The 21640-nt window shown below is 49.2% G+C and overlaps 1 long non-coding RNA gene across 1 annotated transcript in view; it reads right to left on the bottom strand.

Moving 5' to 3' along the window:
• Positions 1-3640: 3640 nt before the first annotated feature.
• The window catches only part of LOC143831369 (uncharacterized), a 59780-nt gene continuing 41780 nt past the window's right edge, over positions 3641-21640 (bottom strand). The window contains exons 2-3 of the long non-coding RNA XR_013228851.1: positions 16420-16475; positions 3641-3822 (exon numbers count right to left, since the gene is read on the bottom strand). This is a non-coding gene — a long non-coding RNA (uncharacterized LOC143831369). The remainder of the gene's footprint in view (positions 3823-16419; positions 16476-21640) is intronic.

Below are 21640 nucleotides of genomic sequence, written 5' to 3'. Positions count from 1 at the left end.
GAGGCTACTGGAAATACGAAAGATCTGACTAATCTATATCTGGTCGTCAGGCTTATGTCCTTGCTTTTCCATGTTCAGTTCAAGCTCATAATTGCTGAGTGACCTGGAGAAATTCGATGTTTTATTTGCATACTGCAATCGCCACTCCCATCAATTTGGGATCCAAGAAAAATGAATTCTTGAACTTGATACAAGTTCTTATTGTTAAAAACGTTATGCATTCAAACCAAGATGTTTTACTGTGTATTGTGAAAGTTCCAATGTTAACCACCCTGGGCTGATGGACTGATCAGTCAATCAATCCCTTTTATGCCACCAAGTTGCAGTTGACTTACGGCAACCCCTTACATTTTTCAAGACAAGACACATTTGGAGGTGGCTGTTATTGCCTGCCTCTGCATAGTGATTCTGGTATTCCTTAGTGGTCTCCCATCCAAACACTAGTTGGGGCCAGCCCTGCTTAGCTCCTGAGATCTGTCAAGATCAGGTTAGCTTAGGCCATCAGGTCAGGCACTGACACACCCACCCAAATCTTGTAGCATTTGCCTAGGTAGTGTTGGGAATGGGAACACGAACCGGAGGAAGCTGAAGGCGGAATCTGTGACTATTCAATGCCTTCAAGTTGCCTGCCTCCTGATTAGGCTGCTGCCCCATACTTGGAGTAAGACCCTTGGAGCTATTGAGTTTTGGATTGTCAGATTTGCATCTGCTTTTCCTGGGAGCTCTACCAGCTCTTGCAAACCTCAGGTCTCACCAAGTCCTGCACATGATGAATAATGCATTTTCAATAGACTTCAGAAGCAGATTTTATTTCACACAGGAAAATTCAACTGCAAAAGCACACTGGAAGTGCATTATCCAACGTGTGCGGAATGATGGGTTGTGAAATTCCTGAAGAATTGCATGGGGGGGGGAGCCTGGGGCGGGCAGGGTTTGGGGAGCGGGAGACGTCACTGGGCTGTAATTGTCTACAGTCTACTGATCTCTTTGACCTGGAGCCCAGTTGTAATTCCAGGAGAACTCCAGCCACCACCTGGAGATTGGCAACCGCATTCCCTTCTAACATCTTGCTTAGCACCTAGTGGCAGCATGCCTTTACATCTCCTTGCAGATGTGCACTCTCAGGCGCATAAAACACATTTCCCCTAATCCCCAGATATTTCTCTGTGTGTCTGTGTTTTCTGCACAGACTCAATTGCTGCCTCAGCAGACACTGGCCAACTCACCCCTCAATACCCACCCTTATGTATATACGCCTGTCTCTATTACAGGGCGACACGCACCTGATATACACCTGCCTCGAATCCATACATGAGCGCATCCACACAAGCGAAGGAAAAACGGAGCAGGGCTCTTTAAATCAGTCGGTCGTGACACAGCCCTCTCTCCTCGGCCCGGCTCTTCTCTCCCCCCCCCCCCGTCCTGCACCCCACCCCCAGCACTATAATATATAGCAGGCCCTGAATGCATTCCAGTAAAATCGGCCATAATGGATGGGCACTATTTCAATCGCGGCTCCTCTTTATTGATTTTCCTTTAATGAAAGTTAATTATAACAATGATTTAATTAATAGAATTTCTCTCTTCCTTTATTGCTTCCCGCATTAGGACTATTAATAAATATGACCCAGACTGACAGCAACATGAATCACAGCCGCGGAGTCCCGTCCGAGGGCCGCGCCTCCACCCCCCGAAGCTCCCAGCCCATAAAATTTACAAGGGTGGGAGGGTTAATAATACGGGAATTATGATCAAACTTTTACATTCTTAAGTAGGTTTATGAAATCGTCTGTTGAGTTATGTCTCGTGGCATCTGGGATAGCCGGGCAGGGAGGCCAGGGTTTGTGTGTGCGTGGGTTTAAAAGACAACCTACCTGCTTGAAAAGACGGTACACAGGAATTAAAGGCTGTTTTACGACACAGGCGCTCACAAATTTGTCATTAGCTAGACCTTCCCGGGGCTGTTCCCATCAAAAACTGCTTTCGGGCTTCGAAACGTCTGTTTAAAGCTTTTACTCATCGTTATCCTTTTTTTAAAAAAATACTTAAGCACTTTAGAAAGAAAGGCTGGCTCAGATCCCACCTAGTACGAGGGGGAGGGCCTTTTGCAGATGTTTCTCCTCCCACAGGAGCTGAGAATGTCCCCCTCCTCAAAATATGCAGCTCTAAAGAGACCTTCGGGAATTATTGGGGGGAATCAGAGGGGATTTCCGCACAATGGTCAAAATAGCGTGATGCATGCTGCATGCTCAAGCGCGATAGCTTATAGCGTCTTACTGGCATTTTACACATTTGCCTGTGGGAGGGGGGAAAGGTGGAAACAGCCCCTTTCTAGCGCTCACAGACATTCTAGGTGGGGTGGTCATTGTGATGCGCCGTGACCCTTTGTCCCACAACTGCACAGAGCGAGTCTAGCAGCTTTATACCTTGTCTCGTGATTTATTGGCTCCATTTACATTACTCCCTGTCTCTAAACAGACCAGGCAGGAAGGGTCAAGAATGAAGCTTAGCTGCTGTTCCTGAACCTGTTTGCTTGTGTCCACTCAAATGCATGCCTATGAAGTTCAGTCTCATGTGCTGCACCCAGAGAAGGGAATTCAACCAAATTAACAATTTTCACAACTCAGAGTCTCAAAGGGACTTATAATCGGCTTCCCCTACTCTCCCTGCAACAGACACCCTGTGAAGTTGGTGGGTCCAAGAGAGCTTGGAGAGAACTGTGACTATCCCAAGGTCACCCAGCTGGCTGTGTGTGGGAGAGGAGTGAGGCATCAAACCTGGTTTTCCCGATTTGAGGCTGTTGCTCTTAACCATTACACCACACTGGCTCTCGGCTTCTCCTAATCACAGATCTCTTTTTTTGGCTGGGGTTGGGGGTGGTTCTGGTCTTCTTGGCTTCTCCTCCGCTTGGCAGATCTATCCCCAGTCAGCAGTAAGGATGCACCCTGATGTGGGAATAATCCCTCTGTGGGACTTCCTTCTGGGTGTATAAGCCCAGAGTCGGACTGAGCATTCGAGTGCAGTAAGGAAGCACCCTCTGTTTGGAGGCTCTGACCTTGCGTCCAAATCTATTTTTCTGAGCACGCAGCACTTCCAAGTTCTGCTCCAGCTGTCGGCTGCCTATCCTATTTATATTCACAGGTGGCTACTATCACTTTCGATGGCGGGTGAGAATCTGTCTCCCTGGCTCTCTAGGGACCGGGATATGGCTATTGTGCATGGAATCTCTCCGTTTCCGAAAGAATAGAAGCATTCTCCGAACTGAGGAGCAAGGGCAAATGGGATGCCGTCTCTGATTCCCTTAAGCGTTCTTCCAATATTTGAGAAATTCTGGTTCTAATAAAAACCAAACGTGAGAGGGTACAGCACTGTGTGCTTTCTCATCAGCTGGTGATTTGCTCTCCCATCCCACCCTGCTCTCCATGTTGCTGTCCCCTGTGTTGTTTGCTGCCAAGCACCCACTGGTCTGGGGTAGACTGTCCCTGAACATGAAGCACAATAAAATCAGACTCCAGGGGCACCTTTAAGACCAACAAAGATTTATTCAAGGCGTGAGCTTTCGAGTGCAAGCACTCTTCGTCAGACTAACACTTGTTAGTCTTCAGACCAACATGGCTACTCATTTGAATCTGAACATGGTTTGACTTCACTCACAAAGCGAGCACAATATGTGGGCAGGCTTGGGAAAGGACGAAATGGCTGGATGCTTGCTTTGCATGAAGAACATCCCATATTTTCAGCCCAGGTTCAACAGCCGTTGCATGGCTGGGACAGGGCTGTCCGCTCCAGGTTTCAAAATTCCCAGAGATTTGGGAGAAAAGACTGGGGAAGAAGAAGAAGATTTTTATATTAATTAAATTAAATGCAACAAGGTTCTTGATCTGGAAACAGCACTGGGAAGGATTGTATGTATGTTGGCGTAGTGGTTAAGAGTGGCGGCTTCTAATCTGGAGATCTGAGTTTGATTCCCTGCGCCTCCATATGCAGCCAGCTGGGTGACCTTGGACTCATCAAAGTCCAATTAGAGCTGTTCATGCAAAGCAGGTCTCTCAGGCTCATCTAGAAGAAGAAGAAGAAGAAGAAGAAGAAGAAGAAGAAGAAGAAGAAGAAGAAGAAGAAGAAGAAGAAGAAGAAGAAGAAGAAGAAGAGTTGGTTCTTATATGCCGCTTTTCCCTACTCGAAGGAGGCTCAAAGCGGCCTTCCCATTCCTCTCCCCACAACAGACACCCTGTGAGGTGGGTGAGGCTGAGAGAGCCCTGATGTTACTGCTCGGTCAGAATAGTTTTATCAGTGCTGTGGCGAGCCCAAGGTCACCCAGTTGGTTGCATGTGGGGGGATACAGAATCGAACCTGGCATGCCAGATTAGAAGTCCGCACTCCTAACCACTACACCAAACTGGCTCTCTACTTCACAGGGGGCCTGCTGTGAAGAGAGGAAGGGAAGGCGATGGTAAACCACTCTGAGACTTCTTTGGGTAGTGAAAAGCAGGATATAAAAACCAACTCTGCTGCTGCTGCTTCTCGAAATAAACACAGCATTCTGCTTGACAATCCCGTGACGCAAAAAGAGTTGACTTCTGTTTCTATTATGCAAACGTGTGTGATTTTTCTCGCGTTTGCATAATTTATTCCGTTTCATCTAATCATGGGAAGGGGCAAGGAACTCTGGAGCACACCGCTGTAAATCTTATCCAGCAGCTCTTTGGCACTCCAGCCTCTGTTTCAATCATCTCTCTGCAACCGTGAGGTCAAGACATTGGCTCTCTTGTTAAAAGCAGAGATTCTCAGAAATTGGAGCTGTGCGGCTCTTCTGGGCTCTTATAGAATCACGGCAGCTGTTCTTCCTGCCATAACTAAACAAGACACTGCCTTGGTAGCTCCACGAGTCTGGTCGACAGACATTCCGGGGGTTCTGCACATCCCAGATGCATGCAAGACCCATTTGGACTGGGATAGAAAAGGCTTCAATCACCCACCCCCTGGCCACCTTCCTGCTGGGAATGGACCCTACTTTGGACCCTACTTTGGACCCATCAAGCCATGGCCGACTTACAGCAACCCAGTCGGAATTTCAAGGCTAGAGCCATTCAGAGGTGGTTTGCCATTGCCTGCCTCTGGGTAGCAACCTCAGGCTTCCCTGGTGGTCTCCCATCCAAATACGAACTATGCCGCTTAGCTTCCAAGATCGGACAAGAGGTGGCTATCCAGGTGAGGGTTGGAATTAGGGGTGCCAGGTCTCCCCTGGTCATGGGCAGGGGATGGGGGGGTAGGATTGCCAGAGCCAAGTTAAGAAACTCCTGGAGATGAGCTGTAATTCCGGGTGGGATGCCAGTCAACAAGTGGTGCCTAGGGGATCTCCTGGAATTATAGTTCATCTCCAGACTAAAGAGATCAGTTCCCCTGGAGAAAATGGCTGCTTGGGAAGATGGACTCCATAGCTTTATACTCCACTGAAGTCCCTCCCCAGGCCAAATCCATCCCACTCCTGGCTCCACCCCTGAAGTCTCCAGGGATTTCCCAACCCAGAGCTGTCAACCCTAATTCCAGGGGATCCCCAGGTCCGAACTGGAGGGTGGCCTCCCTACTTGGAATGGCCCTGAGGAACCACTATTTGCCCTGTTGGAGGGAGTCTACAGATGGGTTACATGTTAAATTTCCCCAAGGAAATAACCCAGGGCTTCAGATAATGGAAAATATTGGGGAGGGGTGTGCAAAAGCTCTTTCCTTCCATCCCCCCACCTCAGTCCTGATCCAGATTGGGTCCCCATGTTCCTGGGAAGCATGGAAGCCCAAGAGCTAGACTGTTGACCTGACTCAGGGACAACCCTCTGAAAAGAGGAATGGGCAAGTCAGGCTTTCTTTTGTGAAACACTGTATACATATGACCATATATGGTCATATAATCCCACCCACCCCTCCCAAAATGGCCATTGAGGGGCCTGGAGGGGGTGGGAAGGGGAGGGGCCCCAGGTGGGCGTGTCCACAGCTATGCTTCCCCATCATATTCTGCAGGATCCTGCCGCCTCTGGGTTTTCTCGAGGTGTGAAGAGTGTTTCACAACGGTAGAAAAGTGGAGAGAGGCTGGTGTAAGTTATGGCCTGGGCTCATAAGGCACAATTGGCAGGGAGACTCAGCCAGTATCTGTGACCATCTTCCAGCACGGCTGAGAACTGGGGGATCCCACACATTTCTAAGCAAAGCAGTCAGACTGACTGTCCAGTGCAGCTGTTTGGCAATGAGGTCTGGAGTAACATGCTAGAGAAGAGGAAAATATTTCCCATACATGAGCCTGGGAGGGGGAGGGTTAGAAGGAAGGGAAGTCTGATGAGCAGCTGGGACCAGGTAAGCCCCTATGCTATTGGGGTTAAGAGCGGCAGCCTCTAATCTGGGCAGAGTCTGCACTTACTTTGTTTATTCCATTGTCAATCCTGTTGAATTCAGATCACTTTGAACTCGGGTCTTCCTCTCCCCCCTCCTCCCCATTGAAACAGGAAAGTCTTCTGCACGTGGTTAGGGAGGCTCAGAAAGTGGGGGGGGGCTCTTTCTTTCTTTCTTTCTTTTCTTGAAGCCTCTTTCTTTCTTTTCTTGAAGGGGGGGGGAGAAGCCAACCAGGGAGCCTCTTTCTTTTCTTGAAGGGGGGGAGGGGGAGAGGATCGAAAAAGGCAGAGGAGGGAGGAAAAATCCAGGACTGACAGAAGTTGAGAGAAGTTAGGGGCTTCTCCTTTAAGGCAAGCGTGTCACATGACCAGGTGTAGCCTATCAGAGGTTCTCTACCACGGAGCTTTCTTTATTCAGGATTTTCAGCACTCTAAGATATCACACAATAAAGGTAGGGTCACTCCGGATCAATCCTTCTTGCTGCAGAAGGAAAATTTAAATCGCCCCAAATCCAAACAGAAATCGCATTCTGTGTAGAGGGCAGGGACTGAATCGATCTGGGGTTGGAATAAAAGCTCCGTGTAGTTTACACCCTGGACAACCGCTCCTCCACATGCAACCAGATGGGTCACCTTGAACCAGTTCTCTCAGAGCTCACTCAGCTTCACCTACAGGGTGTCTGTTATGGGTTGCGGCGAATGTAAGCCGCTTTGAGACTCCTTTGGGTAGTGAAAAGTGGGGTACAAGAAACCAGCTCTTCTTTTTCTCTTGAATACCTTATATCTCTGGCTGTCTGTCACATATTACTAAATGCCCCTGGGCAGAAGGGGTGCAAGCCAAAGGACCCAGATCCCTTTGCATACTGATTTTTTTAAAGGGATAACACAGTTGATACTATTACTGCAGTTGTTCTAAATCAGAATAAAAGACATAGCACAGTTTAGGGGTCCCAGATTCAATCCCTGGCATCTCCAGTTAAAAGGATCTGGTGGTAAGTAGGCGCTGTGTTTATTCATAGTCAGCCTTTCTCAAAAAAGAAGCAAAGTGACATGAAAGACTGCCTCACAAGATCCAGGAAAGCTAACGGTGGTCAGAGAGGACGATATTGACCTCAACAGAGGGCTACACAGACTCAGGAAGAGGAGGAGGAAGAAGAGTTGGTTCTTACATGCTGCTTTTCTCTACCCAAAGGAGTCTCAAAGCACCTTACAGTCGCCTTCCCTTTCTTCTCCCCACAACAGACACCCTGTGAGGTGGGTGAGGCTGAGAGAGCCCTGATATCACTGCTTGGTCAGAACAGCTTTATCAGTGCTGTGGCGAGCCCAAGGTCACCCAGCTGGCTGCATGTAGGGAAGGAGCGGGGAATCAAACCCAGCTCGCCAGGTTAGAAGTCCGCACTCCTACCCACTACACCAAGCTGGCCCTCACCAAGGTTGCGCCATGAGTTCAAATAATACCAACAATAGTTCCTAAAACATGCTGTTTTGCCAGGGAAGGGAGTTACTTTGCAATGTGGGCATCGCTATATCTAGCTAGTTACCCATTCAGTACAGTTTTCCTCCAAAGAGCTTGGGGAGAGCCGTGTGGAGCAGTGGTTAAGAGCAGCAGCCTCCAATATGGTCAATTGGGTTTGATTCCATGCTCCTCCTCCAAATGCTGCCAGCTAAGAGACCTTGGCCCAGTCACTATCCTGTTAGAACTGTCCTCACAGCACAGTTCTCTCAGAGCTCTCTGGATGTTGGAGAGCTATGAATGGTTACATCTTCCATCTCTTTACATTTTTTAATTAGCATATGCAAGGGAAAGGGAGCCAAGTTGGATCAGGGCTAGGAGGAAGAAGCCTTTTCCTTCATGTGTTTTTCTTCAAGTAGCAGCTAGACAGATCCTTATCCTGGATGCTTTAGGCTGATCCTACATTGAGCAGGTGGTGGGACTAGATGGCCTGTATGGCCCCTCCCAACTCTATGATTTTATGGTCCTTATCCTAAACATATGCCCCATTGTGAAACTGTACATTCAATATTCACTGTGACATTTAAAAAATTGTCATGTGTAGTATGAGCCTGAATGTCAAGCTTATTTTTTAGCCCTGAGGCCTAGAAACCTGAGAGGCCTAGAGAATCTCAAGATGCTGAGATTCTCGAGATGCATTCTGTGGCAAATTTCAACACTCACATGGCACAATTCTAAAACAGGCATAGTTCAGCCCCTGAGTTGTCTTGAACAAGGTTGCGTCTTTTCTGCAGCTAACCTGAGCCGGATGTTTAAAGGATTGCTAAATGAACATCGGTACCATGGAGGAAATACAACATGAGGAACGAATTGTCAGTCGAGACTCCTTGTGACAAAATGGAGGTGCTTCTCACTGGCAAGTTTGTCCGTGGAGCAAAAGGAAACATGCACCGTATGGTTAAAGGCTGCAAATCACCCGCTCTTTGAGAGATGAGGTTAGGCCTGCTGGAAAGTGAGTATTGCAACTTGGTATAGTTTATGAACTTGGTGGAGGCCTGCCGCAGGGATCTCAAATGGGATGAAAGCCACCGGCACCCTTGAAGATGATGAAGTGCCGCGAATAGCCTCGTTGGCGCGTCAGAGAAGGCCTTTATTCTTCAGCGTGTCACTTCGGCTTGTTGTTAACGCCATACAGAAAGCGGAAGGGAGTCATTTTTAAATCGAAAAGTACATTCTAGTCAATGTCGCTGTTTCATTCCATTTTACTAGGGTGGGGGTCACCCCAGAGCTTACCTGGGCAGCGATTGTGCAGGAGTGGTGGGCAACCAAAACCCGCCGAGTATAGAGGTGGCCCTTCTGCGAGGTAAACTGCGTGCTTTGTGAATGGGATTCATTACAGGGCTCAGGGTCCCCGGCTCAGGGACAGAGCATCTGGTGAGCCAGTTTGTTGTAGTGGTTAAGAGTGTGGACTTCTAATCTGGTGAGCCGGGTTAAATTCTGCACTCCCCCACATGCAGCCAGCTGGGTGACCTTGGGCTTGTCACAGCACTGATAAAGCTGTTCTGACCGAGCAGTAATATCAGGGCTCTCTCAGCCTCACCTCCCTCACAGGGTGTCTGTTGTGGGGAGAGGAAAGGGAAGGCAGGAATATCAGGGCTCTCTCAGCCTCCCCTCCCTCACAGGGTGTCTGTTGTGGGGAGAGGAAAGGGAAGGCAGGAATATCAGGGCTCTCTCAGCCTCCCCTCCCTCACAGGGTGTCTGTTGTGGGGAGAGGAAAGGGAAGGCAGGAATATCAGGGCTCTCTCAGCCTCCCCTCCCTCACAGGGTGTCTGTTGTGGGGAGAGGAAAGGGAAGGCAGGAATATCAGGGCTCTCTCAGCCTCCCCTCCCTCACAGGGTGTCTGTTGTGGGGAGAGGAAAGGGAAGGCAGGAATATCAGGGCTCTCTCAGCCTCACCTCCCTCACAGGGTGTCTGTTGTGGGGAGAGGAAAGGGAAGGCAGGAATATCAGGGCTCTCTCAGCCTCACCTCCCTCACAGGGTGTCTGTTGTGGGGAGAGGAAAGGGAAGGCAGGAATATCAGGGCTCTCTCAGCCTCACCTCCCTCACAGGGTGTCTGTTGTGGGGAGAGGAAAGGGAAGGCAGGAATATCAGGGCTCTCTCAGCCTCACCTCCCTCACAGGGTGTCTGTTGTGGGGAGAGGAAAGGGAAGGCAGGAATATCAGGGCTCTCTCAGCCTCACCTCCCTCACAGGGTGTCTGTTGTGGGAAGAGGAAGTAGAAGGCAGGAATATCAGGGCTCTCTCAGCCTCCCCTCCCTCACAGGGTGTCTGTTGTGGGGAGAGGAAAGGGAAGGCAGGAATATCAGGGCTCTCTCAGCCTCACCTCCCTCACAGGGTGTCTGTTGTGGGGAGAGGAAAGGGAAGGCAGGAATATCAGGGCTCTCTCAGCCTCCCCTCCCTCACAGGGTGTCTGTTGTGGGGAGAGGAAAGGGAAGGCAGGAATATCAGGGCTCTCTCAGCCTCACCTCCCTCACAGGGTGTCTGTTGTGGGGAGAGGAAAGGGAAGGCAGGAATATCAGGGCTCTCTCAGCCTCCCCTCCCTCACAGGGTGTCTGTTGTGGGGAGAGGAAAGGGAAGGCAGGAATATCAGGGCTCTCTCAGCCTCACCTCCCTCACAGGGTGTCTGTTGTGGGGAGAGGAAAGGGAAGGCAGGAATATCAGGGCTCTCTCAGCCTCACCTCCCTCACAGGGTGTCTGTTGTGGGAAGAGGAAGTAGAAGGCAGGAATATCAGGGCTCTCTCAGCCTCCCCTCCCTCACAGGGTGTCTGTTGATGGGAGAGGAAAGGGAAGGCAGGAATATCAGGGCCCTCTCAGCCTCCCCTCCCTCACAGGGTGTCTGTTGTGGGAAGAGGAAGTAGAAGGCAGGAATATCAGGGCTCTCTCAGCCTCACCCACCTCACAGGTTGTCTGTTGTGGGGAGAGGAAGTGGAAGGCAGGAATATCAGGGCCCTCTCAGCCTCCCCTCCCTCACAGGGTGTCTGTTGTGGGGAGAGGAAAGGGAAGGCAGGAATATCAGGGCTCTCTCAGCCTCCCCTCCCTCACAGGGTGTCTGTTGTGGGGAGAGGAAAGGGAAGGCAGGAATATCAGGGCTCTCTCAGCCTCCCCTCCCTCACAGGGTGTCTGTTGTGGGAAGAGGAAGTAGAAGGCAGGACTATCAGGGCTCTCTCAGCCTCCCCTCCCTCACAGGGTGTCTGTTGTGGGGAGAGGAAAGGGAAGGCAGGAATATCAGGGCCCTCTCAGCCTCCCCTCCCTCACAGGGTGTCTGTTGTGGGGAGAGGAAAGGGAAGGCAGGAATATCAGGGCTCTCTCAGCCTCCCCTCCCTCACAGGGTGTCTGTTGTGGGAAGAGGAAGTAGAAGGCAGGAATATCAGGGCTCTCTCAGCCTCACCCACCTCACAAGGTGTCTGTTGTGGGGAGAGGAAAGGGAAGGCAGGAATATCAGGGCTCTCTCAGCCTCCCCTCCCTCACGGTGTCTGTTGTGGGGAGAGGAAAGGGAAGGCAGGAATATCAGGGCTCTCTCAGCCTCCCCTCCCTCACAGGGTGTCTGTTGTGGGGAGAGGAAAGGGAAGGCAGGAATATCAGGGCTCTCTCAGCCTCACCTCCCTCACAGAGACTCTGTGGTGGGGAGAGGAAAGGGAAGGTGGATGTAAGCCACTTTGAGCCTCCTTCGGATAGAGAAAAGCGGCATATAAGAACCAACTCTTCTTCTTCTTCATCTGCTCAGTATGCAGAAGGGCCCAAGGCTCCATCCCCAGTCAAAAGGATTGGGTAGCAAGTGATGTGAACGACCACTACTTGAGAGAGAGCTGCTGCCAGTCAAGGCAGGCGATATTGACCTTCAGTTGTCTGACTCAGTAGAAGGTAGCTTCAGGAGCTTTTGGGGGATGCATCTGGCACAAGCAAAATATTTAGCATGGTTCTTGTGCGTTATTAAGCTCCAGGCACTGATGCATTGCCAATGCTCATGCAGTCCGACACTAGCTGGTCAATACTCTACGCTTTCTCAGCAGAGAAAATGGATCAGCTTCAGGAAGAGCCTAGCAACTGCACAGGGAGGCCTTAGAGACGCTGCCCACACCAATCACCCATCAGCACGCTGATGACGTCCAAATGCCAGATATTCATAGAAGCAACCAACTAACACCCAGTGATTCAGGCTTTCTTCTCTTCCCTTCTCTTCTCATCCACAGGTCACAAGGGAGGGAACAAAGGAAAATACAGCACCCTCTGCTGAGTAGAGGACTGAGGGTGGGACGTAGGATACTAAGCCCAGGAACACCCTCATCATGACCCATTTTGACCTCAGTGTGCTATGCCACTGATGTGGTCTATGTATGCCTTCTGCCCACCCATCATGGATGAGTCTCCACCTTCAGCCCAAAACCCCACCCTTAAAAAATTGAGGAGCAGGCGGAGAAATGACGCTCTAGGGGTTTACTTTTGTGTCTATGGCCTGTACCATAGAGATTTGGGGACATTCCTAGAGCATCACCCAGAAGTGAAGTCACAGCCTCCACTCTTTTCAAGCACCACCTTCAAAACCTCTCAGGATTTGGCAAGGTAGTGCTGGCAACCCAACTGCTCTCCTTAACAGGGAAGTCTGGACTTAATATTGTCCTGCGCCTGTCCTGCTAGCAGCTATCGGACTATATCCTGTGGCATTCCGGGCTTATCAGGGGAGGGGGGTCTCACTTCCTCGTCTGTCTAGCACATCTTTATCCAACAAGGCTTTTAAAGAGGTCAGAGTTGTATACACAGAACTTCACTCCAGCTCCACAACAACCCTGTGAGAGACAATCTCTGAGGTCAGCCAGTGAGTTTCCATGACCGAATGGGGATTCAAACCTTAGCCGAGCCAATCATTGTCTTATACTCTAACTAAGACACCACAATTCCACTCTCCAGCCAGCTGAGGCTTTCTTGATGTCCCCTGCTAGGCACAGCCACTTCATCAAGCTGGCCAATTTTCCCCAAGCTCCTCTTTGCTGGGCTCATTGGTGGTTGTGAGGCTCGGCCACTTTCCTCCCTCAACAGCAGGTACCACCTTCGCGGGTTGCTGGAACTGCTTCAAGGCGCCCTCCTCTCACTGCGTTCCCAAGAAGGAATGCCATGGCATCAAGCTGGGCATGAACAACGAGGGATCCACTCAGTCCATTCTTGCTGCCCTCACAGCTGACTGCTGCCACCCCCAATCCCCCTCCTCCTCTTCCCCCAAAAACAGGTATAAAAGACAGATATGCTGGTGAGGTCTATGGGACCCACCCCAGCCTGGGGGCAGCACTTTGTCCATTCCCCTACTGAACCATGATGTAGCAGGTAAAATGGAGCACACACACACACACAAACCCTTTGAAGGACTGAAAAGGGAGGAGATGGCTGGATGTCACATGACATTATAAAAATGGAATTAGTTCATCACCGTCACCATCCTCTATGGGAGAGTGTCCAGATGGCCCATCCACCCACATCCACCCTAAACTTCCCTTCTAAAAGGGGAAGAGTAAACAGTAAAGGGGAGGAGGAAAGGTGGCATATTATAGGCCAATCTCGGCAGATCTCAAAAGCTAAGTAGTGTCAGTACCTGGAGGAGAGACCACTGAGGAAGACTCTGTGAAGGAAAGCAATGGCCAACCACTTCTGCTTAAAGCAGCAAGAGCTTCATCAAACCCTGGGACTCCTTGATGGGTGGGAGTTGATTTTTTAATATATATATTTTTAATGTGTTAAGCATTTATCAGCTGATACGACCATAGATGGTCATGTCGACCCTCCCCACGTCCCAGCAGCAGTCAGATTCAGAAAATCACAGGACTCAGAAGTTCAGTTTGCACAAATGAAATCAAAAACAGATTGAGTCCCATCAATAAGGATTGCACATTAGGCAAACTGCAAAATTACAAGGGACAAAGAGCTTCTGGCTCTCCTTGTCTCTTTCTTCCATTTTCTGGTAATCATTAATATCTCTTAATGCATGGCATGATTTCTACTGCATCATGGGAATGGCACAGTTAATTAAGACTCTTCTGTGCTTAAGGAGGAACTATGTACCACCACCCAAAATCGTATTCGGAAGATCAAAGGCAAAAGTCCAAAGAAATAAACCAAGAAAAGTCTCTGATTCAGAGTCTGCCTTGGCTCAGTCCTAAATCCTTTGAAATTAAACAGCAGCCTGCAAGCTGCTGGAAAGCACTTTGGCACCCAGTGCTGCAAAACTGCTGCAAAATGGCCATAAAGCATACTGGCAAAAGCAGTGAGATGCTGCGGAGTGCCTCACCAACAACAACAAGGCTGTGAGAAGACAGGAGGAGAAATGTGTAGCATTTGTGTAGAAATGTGTAGATATCACATCATACACACTGGGATACAGCAGACAATTTGAGGAGAGAGAGACCCAGAGGTAGTGGCAGCTCAGCACCCCTCCAGGAACAGAATCCCACCCTTGCTTGTCGCCTTTTGTCAGGGGTAGTCAAACTGCGGCCCTCCAGATGTGCATGGACTACAATTCCCATGAGCCCCTGCCAGTGAATGCTGGCATGGGCTCATGGGAATTGTAGTCCATGGACATCTGGAGGGCCGCAGTTTGACTACCCCTGCCTTTTGTTCTTGTTTGTCTTTGTTAGGAGATGATTATGGGGGAGGGAGTGGGTATAGCTTTTTTTAACTATTGCTTTGCCCACACCGCCTAACAACTTGAGGTCCTGAATAGCAAAATGTCCTTATTATTGTTTATGAGGAGATGCCTTCCTTTTCTTTATCAAGGCACTCCTGAAGGGTATACAGGGAGCTCTGCCGTTGCACACACCCCTCAGTCAAGGTCAGGTAACTCAGATGCCGGGGGTTTGAGAATGCGGAACAGAAGCTGAGAAAATCGGTGGATTTTTTCATCCTCATCTCCCCTGGCTGTTTTTTCTCCACAATTCTTGATGTGCGAGAGACCCCTGCTGGCCACTAAGCAGACAGGAGAAACAAATCAACCCCCACCCCCTACCCTCCAACCTGCGTTCTGTATAAATCCCCCTAAACCTGGGCTTCTTGCAAACAGGAATGGGGAGGCAACAGTGGGCTTGGCACAGGGGCGGTAGCTGCCAGGGGCTCTTGATTCCTTCCTGCAAGTTGCCCACCAAAAAGCAAAGCTAACACAGCAAAAACTGAGCATTCATAGGAAGCCAGCCCTTTTTCCTGGCTGCGGTTCTCTCTCTGCAAAAGTCATTGTTTGCTGATATTTCCTGCGTTGGCAGAAGGAGAGCCCTCAGTTGGGGCTCTTAGCAACCTTCTTCTGTCCAGGGACCCGGGATGGAGATAATGCTGAACAGGTAATGCCTTTCTACCTGTGTCATTTGGGGAGAGGGCCAAAACGTTAGGTGTAAACCAACCGGTCTTAACATCACTATTCATTTTTATCCCAAAGGCAGCTGGAACAGGGTCCCCTCTGCTGTGTCCTAGTCACACCCTCCCCACCTCTGTCGTCACAACACCCCTGTGAGGTAGGTGAGGCTGGCAGAGCTTGACTGGCCCAGCCTCACCCAGCAAGCTTCAAGGCTGAATGAGGATTTCAACCAGCCCCTCCCCCTCGTTTTAGTCCATGCAATGAAAACAACCCACTTCTGTGGGACATTTGTAACAGGGATGCTCTTGTTACCATGGAAACGCATCCATGAGACAAAGTGTGACATTTGGCTTATTTTGGCACCACACCATGGCACGCACACTAAGGGTGTGGTGGTGATGTGCTTGGAGATGTGGGGGCAAAGTCTAAGGAAAATAGCGAGGGAGGCCTTAGCATGCTATAACGCCATGGTGTCTGCTCTCCAAAATGGCCATTTTCTCCAGGGGAATTGATCTTTGTCATATGGTGGTCAGCTGTAATTCCCAGAGGTCTCCAGGCCCCACCTGGAGGTTAGCAACCTTACATATGCTAAATGTCAGGAAATGATTATCCAGGTAGGTCCTTCCTGGCAACCAGCAGATGATGGGAGAGATTTATGAGGAGAAAGAGAAAGCAATATGAGCCATTATCCAATGCTGGTTCAGCCGCGCTTGGTAGGTAGGTAGCCCTGGTCCCCCATCTGCAATACAGGGCTAACAACGCGACCCTCCCTTACAGGGCTGTTGTAAGGATTACCATGTCAATATATGTGAAATGTGTTGGCTACTGAAAACAAATGCTAAGTATCCCTACTGAGTTATTTTATAGCACAGAAGTTCTTCTGCCTATTATGATTGTAATGCAGCCTGGCTGTGTTTATTCAGTCATCTTCAGAGGTGCTCTCTGCTTCCCACGTCCCAGGAATTTTCCTCTTGATTTCTGTTTCCATTCTAGTTTGCCAAGAGGTCATCCATCATGTGCCTTCCTGTTCCAAAGCTCTCTCTTCTACAAAGCCTGTGGCTTAACCCAGCAGTTCCACTTCTCAAGAGAAGCAAAGCCCCCTAAGCCCACGCAACTCTATCTGGTGTCCTTTTTTCCTCCCCTCCAGTCATGCTAATCTGAGAGTAGAAGCACCTTGGGGCAGAGGTTTGTTTATTCTGCTTACCTTAGCACTGTGTGTTCTGATGTAGCCCATTCCTCCGTTGCTAGGAGAAACCGCATCTGGGTAAAAAGATGCATCAATTTTGATTTGCTTTGCATACCAAGTGGTCGCCTCGTTTCATTCTGTTCCCTCTTGAATGCCTATATTTAATTTCTGGTTTATTTTTCACCAAGCTCATGCAAGTCAGGTTGCAATAATGCAGCCCTTGGGACGAGTAGGTGGGATTTCATAGTCTGCCGCCCTCTAGGCTGGCAGGGATGTAAATGGCCCGGACTGCTGTTATCCCTTTAAGAGAAGAAGTTTGAAGTGCATAAATTGAAGGTTTTCACTGCATGGAGCGAAATAGCATCTCCTGCTAATTTTGGCTAAGCTGCCAGCTGTTAGGAAGGCGATCAGTGCTGGCTCACAAATAGGCACCTTACCCTTCAAAAGCCTTCATTAGAGAAATAGGAAAGGTAGACCTTTGGCAATAATCCAATACCAAATCCAAGAACAGTGGAATTGTGCAGTGCAATGAGCAATTGTCAAAGGGGTCAAGGGCGTCTCAAAAACAACTCGGCCCACAACGTAATTACCACCAGTGATATAGGCTAGATATCAGGGGGGGGGGGGAAATTTCACAGTCAGAGTAGTTCAGCAGTGGGATAGGCTGCCTAAGGAGGTGGTGAGCTCCCCCTCACTGGCAGTCTTCAAGCAAAGGTTGGATACACACTTTTCTTGGATGCTTTAGGATGCTTAGGGCTGATCCTGCATTGAGCAGGGGGTTGGACTAGATGGCCTGTTTGGCCCCTTCCAACTCTATGATTCTATGATTCACCAAACCCCAGTTGTGAGAATTCCGTATGTGCACGTTTTTGAAAGTACAGTGAAGTTCACAGAAGCAGAGCCATGGGGAAGCCTGTGAACCTTCCCTTTCTTTTAACCCACCAAAGGAAAGACAACAACCTTGCAAGGTAGCTAAGACTAAAGGTGAGTGGCCTTCCAGTGAACACTTGGCAGAATGGAAAGATCCCAGCAGGAACATCAAACCTCTTTTTTGTTTTGGCTGCCCAGTTGCAGCTGAATTGTGGCTGCCCTGTAGGGGTTTCAAGGCAAGAGACATTCAGAGGCTGTTTGGCTGGTATGCCGTTGCTACCTCTGTGTAAGGACCCTGGACTTTTTGGGGGGTCTCCCTTCCAAATACTGACCCTGTTTCACTTCCAAGATTTGCCAAGGCAAATCCAGATCTATCCAGCTTAGGTCTCTCCAACTCAAGGGTGGCCAAATGACCATGGGGTTCATGGTCATTGTAGTCCATGGACATCTGGATAACCAGTTTGCCTACCCCTGCTCTAACCGCTAAACCACCAAAGGTTGTTCTATAGAAATAAGCAGCAGAAATTGTTCATGGCACAGAGGGAAACATTTTACCCTTATTCACTGCAGATCGAACTGCCATTAAAGGAGCAGCAAAATTAGCATGTATGGTAATTAGATAACTGGATCCAACATTCTGGGAACTGACTCTGCTTAGCTTCTAAGATCGGATGAGACTGGGCTATACCAAAGGTGCTGCTGGAAGGGCTCATGGTAATTGTAGTCCATGGATACCTTGCGGATCGGTTTCAGGAGTGTTGCAGATTGTCAACGACGTTGTGCATAACAACAAAACAGTCGCGATTTCAATTTGCAACCATTGTGCAATTTTGAATGAGTGTGGAATGGCTACCCCTCGGCTATACCATGTGGCCTTCCTGCCCCTCCCCTTGAAGGCTGTTAGCACTAAATATTCACCAAAAAAAAGAAAGACTCCTTCAATCTTTTAAAATCGTTGCAGCCTGATCTTTCTTGGCAATTCCACGTAAGATTACAATTGAGTGCGTGTTTGGTATTTTAAAGAAATACCAAAATGTCTCAGATAGGTGGAGAAAGGAATGGCTGTAGTGAGGGAGGGAGGGAAGGAAGGAGGAAGGTTTGGCCAATCTCATCAGCTAAGCAGGCCTGTACTTGGAAGGGAGGCGACCAGGATAACGCAGCAGGTGGCCAAGGCAAACTACCTCTGCTTCTCATTTGTCCTTGAAAGCTACTTGCTGGGGTCACCGTAAATCAGCAGGAACTTGCAGCACTCCATGCTGAAGAGCTGAAGAAAAGTGTGGGCTTGTTCATCTTTGGTCTGGGGCTAGAGGACACTGTTGCCGACTCTGGATTGGGAAATTCCTGGAAGTTTGGGAGTAGAGCTTGGTGAGGGCAGACCTGGGAAAGGGAGGGATCTCAGCAGGGAATAATGCCATATGACAGGAATGGCCAAACGGTGGCTCTCCAGATGTCCATGGACTACAATTACCAAAAGCCCCTGTCAGCTCTTGGGGATCTCCCCGCAAAGCCGCCATTTCCTCCTGGACTCTGGAGATCGGTTTTAATTCTGGGAGATCCTTAGGCCCCACCTGCAGGTTGGGAACCTGAGAGGTTCCAGGTAGCTTTGTTGGGCTCAAGCAAATCCATGATGTCTTTTACGAAGACCAACCAAAATTACACACAAAGCAGGGTAGCCAGCTTACAAATTCACCATCATGCAGGCTGGACCTAATCCATAAAATCTGTCATTTGACTGATTGAATAAGACCATGGAGCCACTATCAAAAATGCACATTGAGAGAGCAACCCTAAGCAGGTCTGTTTGGGATCCTACCACTTGCCGCAAGAATATCTTTGCTGTAAGGTCCACGTTAATTCAGTGGCCTGGTCCCCCTTCCCACTGCAACCAATATTGGCATAGTGGTTAGGAGTGGTGGCCTCTGGATTTTATTACCCACTCCTCTACATGCAGCCTGAGGTGACCAGTCACAGTCCTAATAGTGACGTTCTCACAGAGCAGTCCTGACAGAGCTCTGTCAACCCCACCTACCTCACAAGGGAAAGCGATTGTCAGCCGCTTTGAGACTCTTTCAGGTAGTGAAAAGCAGGGTATAATAACCAACTATTCTTCTTCTTCAGTCAGATACCACAGAAGATCCACTGCTAGGGTTGACAAATCTACAGTTGCCAGGAAAATTCCTGGAAAATTGGGGGGTATAACCTGGAAAGGATGGAGCTTAGGCAGACGAGGGACTTCAGTGGGGCATAATATTATGGACATCTTCCCAAGCAGCCATTTTCTTCAAATAACTGATCTCTTTTGCCTGGAAATCAACGGTAATAGCGGGAGTTTTTCAGGAACCTGGAGACTGGCACTTCCTTCAATCGTACTTCAATTTCATTCAGGCAGGTGTTTTCACAGAAAAAGAGGGAAGCAAAGCCCTGTCCTTCTTCCATCTCTGTTTTCACATTTACTGCAAGGAGAACAAGGCTTGAAATGTGCCGTTCCCAACAGGCTGGGGGCACCAGCCATTTCAACACTTGACGCTTTGAGCGATGACACTAAAATGCGCCTCAACCCACAGTCAGGGCTTAAATCAAGCTAGGCTTTGCCATTGACAAGCTGCTTTGCAGGATCAGGCCAAGATCCATCTAGTCCGGCGCTGTGTCTCCACCACTGGCTAGGCAGATGGAATAATAAAAAATAGAATGTTTCTGAGCATGCAGCGCATGAAATGGGGTGCAGGGTTTTTTTTTCCTCTCTATCCCAACTGCCTAATAAAAGATAAGACAGCCGGACTTAGAGGAATTTTCCACCCCCCAGCGTGCGGAAGCTGATATAACAGAAGCATTGTTTTCCCGGGTATGCACATGTTTCCCACCATTACCTCCATTCACAGGTTTTACAGATTTTTACGAAGTGTGCAAAAGCCTGTTTGAGCTAAGACAGTAGTGCTTTTCACTCCACATTCCATGGACTAAGAATGCGCATTGTGCACAGAAGGGAGAGTAGCCCATCAACATTTTCTTCTTCTGACATGTACATATGCACCTGAGAGTGAGCAAAGGACCTGTATGCCCACAATTGCGCAATCTCTCTCTCTCTCTCTCTCTCTCTCTCTCTCTCTCTCTCTCTCTCTCTCTCTCTCTCTCTCTCTCTCTGAGGACAGAGCTGTCTCTAAAATTGCCAATCTCCAGGTAGAACCTAGCAATTTGCTATGGGAGGTGAACTCTGTGGCATTCACACACTCCTCAAACCGCACCCCATTAAGGCTCCACCCCCAACTGGCATTTCCCTGGGCATGCAAAAATGGGCCACAAGAGCCAAGCTCGGACAGAATCCTTTCTGCCCGCTCATTCACCATCTGACTAAATTCACAGAATCAACATTTCTGTCAGATGGCTATTTAGCTTCTGCTTAAAAACGTCCAAAGAAGGAGAATCCACCACCTCCTGAGGAAGCCTGTTCCACTGAGGAACCGCTCTGTGAGGAATTTCTTCTGGTTGTTTAGCCGAAAATCCTTGTGAATTAATTTCAACCCATTGGTTCTGGTCCGACCCTCTGGGGTGACAGAAAACAACTCTGCTCCATCTTCTATATCAGGGGTCATCAACCCCCGGTCCACAGCCCGGTACCGGTCTGCAAAGGCCATGGTACCAGGCCGCGGCCAGCCGCACCTGCTTCCCCCCCCCCACAGCAAAAAGCTCGGGGAAGAGGCAGGCGTGGCCGCCGGCACTCTGGCGACGCAAACGCGCATGTGCAGTTGCCGCGCATGCGCGTTTGCGCCCCTGGTGGTGAGAATGTGCATGCGCAGCAACTGCGCATGTGCGTTTGCATGCAGCTGTCGCGTGGCGCCCGGGCCATCGGCTCTCCCCTCACACCGGAGGCGGTCCCTGACCACAGAAAGGTTGGGGACCACTGTTCTATATGAAAGCCCCTCAATTATTTGAAGATGGTTCTCATATCACCTCTTAATTGTCTTCTATTCAGGTTAAACAGGCTAAGCTATCTCAGAGCTAAAACAATTCCACAGGGCCTGCAAAATTGAGCTCTTCCAGCAAGCTTTTGGTCAAGGCCAATGAAACAACTCCACTACCTAGATCCCCCAAAGGCCCCTCACACCACCAACTGTCCCCAGCAGAGGCACAAGACCACTCCTGACCCAGCATAGCGGCAAAAAAAATCAAATTACAGTCATGCTGTCAACAGTTGTTATAAAGTTATAATGTTTACCGTTAGAAATAGTAAACATAAGATCTCCCACAGTTAAAAAAAATGTTATAAGTTTATAATCATGATGTTCACTGAATTGTATGATGAAAACATTGTATGATGAAACCGCCTGAGCCGCAAGGGAGGACATTATATAAATGTAATAAAAATAAACAA

This window comes from Paroedura picta, chromosome 3, assembly GCF_049243985.1.
Source record: "Paroedura picta isolate Pp20150507F chromosome 3, Ppicta_v3.0, whole genome shotgun sequence".
NCBI lineage: Eukaryota > Metazoa > Chordata > Lepidosauria > Squamata > Gekkonidae > Paroedura > Paroedura picta.
This window is presented reverse-complemented; position numbering and strand designations above follow the sequence as displayed.